The sequence below is a fragment of the Pelodiscus sinensis genome, chromosome 10, assembly GCF_052426305.1.
Source record: "Pelodiscus sinensis isolate ZL-2025 chromosome 10, ASM5242630v1, whole genome shotgun sequence".
In the NCBI taxonomy this organism is placed as follows: Eukaryota; Metazoa; Chordata; order Testudines; family Trionychidae; genus Pelodiscus; species Pelodiscus sinensis.
Window position 1 is genome coordinate 10,775,048 of NC_143061.1, and position 3,864 is coordinate 10,778,911.

A 3,864-nucleotide genomic window follows, 5' to 3' on the forward strand; every position below is an offset into this window, starting at 1 on the left:
GTCCTTAAATATAACCTGTCACAAATAACCAATAACCATATTTCTTCCTCCCTCTGACACTATAATTGTGACAAGATGGGTGAGGTAATACCTTTTTTTGGACCAATTTCTATTTGTGAGATAGACAAGCTTTTGAGCTTACACAGGTGACTTGAAGAAGAGTTGTGGAAGCTTGAAAGATTGTCTTACCGAAGAGAAGTTGGCTCAATAAAAGATATTACCTCATGTACCTTGTCTAATAATCTGGGATCAACACTACATACTGTAATCACAAACAATATAATATTATGGACCACTACTAAGAATATTGATTCTTTTTTGCAAAGTGCCCAAGTTTAACTTCATATGGCTTTTCTTCTTCAGAGAGCAAGGGAGAGTGCAATTTGCTGCATTCTTCACTCTGGCTGGGGAGTGCAAGGGGCAAACCTGGACCTGCCCCAGCTAGGGAACATGCACCCCTCTTCTCTGGTAGTGTCTGCTGGTGCTGCAGCAGCCCTAGAGAGAGTTGCTTCTCACCTGGCCCCAAGCTGTTGCAGTCCTCTCTCTCCAGGGTAGCCTGCATGCTGAAGACCTCATCCCTAGCCCCCACCCCAGGGCAACGATTTAAATGAAGCATGTACATTTTCATTTTCCAAGAAATAAAAATTGTGTTAAGGTCCCAAGCAATGCTGGGTAAATCTTCAATTTAATATAAAACAGGCTTCCTTATCTAATAAGACTTCTCAGTTTTACCTATATAACCTTTGCTATCCACTTCCATAACAAGTCATGTTTTCAAGTGCTATGTACAACTCTGGTATCATATAAACAATGCTAAAGAGGTAATAGTAATTGAGGTGTTGGTAGCAAAGTTGATTCCTGTTGCTAATATTTAGCTGCAGGCAATACGGCACTGATTTATACTGAAAACTACATTTGTATCTAAATTCACTGCTGTTAGATGGAAATCATTTTTTGAAATGTTATATCCAGTAAGTTTACTATTTACAAGAGCTATATCTATACTACAAGAATCCCCATCTCCTAAAGAGTGAATTTAAATAAAAGGGTTTAAAAACATTTGAGAGACCAGTCTTACCAGCTAGAGATATAACATTTAGGGGTTGCTTTCCAGAAACAGTTTGGAACAGAGATTCTCAAGTTTTTATTTTGCACATCACATTTGATTAGAATGAGAGTGTCTTGTGGGCCACGTGTTTTTCTATTCATAACCATCCACCCTCTTTCCCACTCAGCACTACACAATACCCTGATGGTAGCCACAGCAAATATTTAAAACTATATGCAGTTGGTTAATTCTGGAAACAAGGAGAGCTCGAACCATGGGATCAAGTGTTTTGCCAACCACACACTGAGAATTTGTCTCACGAAGTGGATGTTACATCTCGACCACCACAAGGCAGCAGTACCCAAACACCACCATTTCCCTGAAACTATCCTTAAACAAAAATTCCAAAGGCAAATTTGTGACAAGTGCCATTGTGAGCAGTTTTCCCTCTGAAGATTTTCCATCCATGAGAGGAGTGATTTTTGTCTTGTGCACCAATATTGAAATCATATGCGCTTGTTCAGATGCGTGCCACTGTGAAACCCACCAGTTACTAACAAATACAGGCAGTCCCCGGGTTACGTACAAGATAGGGACTGTAGGTTTGTTCTTAAGTTGAATCTGTATGTAAGTCGGAAACTGATCAGTTTCAACAGCTGCTGAATCTGGACACCAGTTCCGACTTAAGTTGAATCTGTATGTAAGAACCCCAGGCTCCCCAAGTCAGCTGCTGCTGAAACTGATCAGCAGCTGATTCCAGGAAGCCCAGGGCAGAGCAACTCTGCCTCGGGCTTCCTGTAGTCAGCCGCTGGTCAGTTTCAGCAGCGGCTGACTTGGGGACGCCTGGGGCAGAGCAGCTCGGGTGCTGCTGGGTTGGTCCAGTAGCGCGGCCGCTCCTCGGTGCTACTGGACCAACCCAGCAGCACCCCAGCTGCTCTGCCCCAGGCATCCTGATTCACCTGCTGCTGAAACTGATCAGCAGCGGCTGAATCAGGACGCCTGGGGCAGAGCAGCTGGGGTGCTGCCAGGTTGGTCCAGTAGCGCCAAGGAGCGGTGCTGCGGGACCAACCGGCAGCGCCCCACCTGCTCTACCACAGGCCCCGGGCTTTGCTCCACGTCTCCCTGGTCTGCTGGGGGGGGGGGGGGGGGCACTAGCTGCGTCCCCACCCAGCAGACCAGGGAGACACTGAGCAAAGCGGCGGAGGACCCAGGGCCGGACCCGCGGTGCTTCCAGATCAGCTGGAAGCGCCGCGTGTCCGGCCCCGGGTTCTCCGCCACTTTGCTCCGCGTCTCCCTGGTCTGCTGTCTCCCCCAGCAGACCAGGGGGACGGGGAGCAGCTTTTCTCGCCCCGGAGGAGGCAGGCGGCGGGACCAGGTGTTCCGCCGTTCCAGTCCTCCGGGGCAAGAAAATCCCCGTCCGTAACTGCGGATCCGACGTAAGTCGGATCCACGTAACTCGGGGACTGCCTGTATTATATTTAAATAAATAAATTTTAATAGTTATGGGAGAAAAAAAATTCTAAAACAAGGGATAATTAACAAGGTGCATGACTTCAAATATTTAATATGAAATCAAAGAAAATACTTCACAATTTTCAGTATCCATTTGGTATTCTGGGAGCACCTGGGCAGCCACCAGGTGGTCCTGGCTGCACCTCCACTCCTGCACCCACCCACTGTGAAAACCATCCAGCCTTGCTCCCACCATTCCTGTACCTAGCCTGGGACCCTCCCTGCCTGGTACCCACCCAGTCACCAACCCTGCTTGGCACCCAACCTGTCACCCCATCTGGCACAGCTGGCATCCAACTTGGCACCCTCCAAACCTTGTACACACACTCCAGCTGGCAGCCCCTGGCTGGATCTCACCCAACCTTGCACCCTCCCAGCCTGGCACTGAGCCTAGCACTCTCCCAGGCTGAGACCATGCCTGGTAATCATCCATCCTGGCACCAAGCATGGTACTCACCATCTCTGACACCCACCTGGTCCTGAGCAATAGGCCAGTTCATGTGCTAGATGCTCTGGGAGAAGGCTCACACAGGTGCACCCCTGTTTGGCAATGCATTGAACCATTCCCTGCTGGTGCCAAGCTGAAGAGGACAGCCACACTGTGGCCCCAGTCACAGAAACTACTGTGTGGTCTGCCCCAGGGAAGGGCTGGAGCCAGAGCTAGGTCTGCATGGTGGGGCTGCCTGGTTGCTCTCTGGACAGGGCCATGTGGCAGGCAGCTGCCCCTTGTGCCAGGGCCAGAGCCAGGACCACGGTGCTATTTTTAGTACCACAGCCCCAGCAGCCACTATATGGTTGACCCTGGCTCCAGCTCCGGCAAAGGGTTGGAGCTGAGGACAGGGCCTCGGGATGAAGCTGTCTGGCTGCTCTCAGGGCAAGGCCACATGGTAGGTGACTGCCCAGTGCGCTGGCTTCAGCCCCAGCATACGGAGCCTCATAGCCCCACCCTGAAGCAGTTGAGCAGCCACCATGTAGCCCTGGTCTCCCCTACTCTCCCACCAAGCCACCATCAGCCATTTACCTTCCAGATCCAAGGAAGGTGAGTGCTGCTGCATGGCTCTGCTAAGGAGGTGGGTGGGATTAAAATTCTTAGTGTGTGCCTGTGCAGGCACAACCCTAGAGGGAACTTAAGATTGTGAGGCATGTATCTCTGCCTCCCTTTCCTCATTTGTAAAACAGATACACAAATACTTTATTTCTCAGGGTGACTTCATTCATTCATGGTTGTAAGGCACCATGAGTACTATGGATGGGATGTACTATAGCAAAACCAAACAGACTAGAAATTCAACACAGACAAAAAG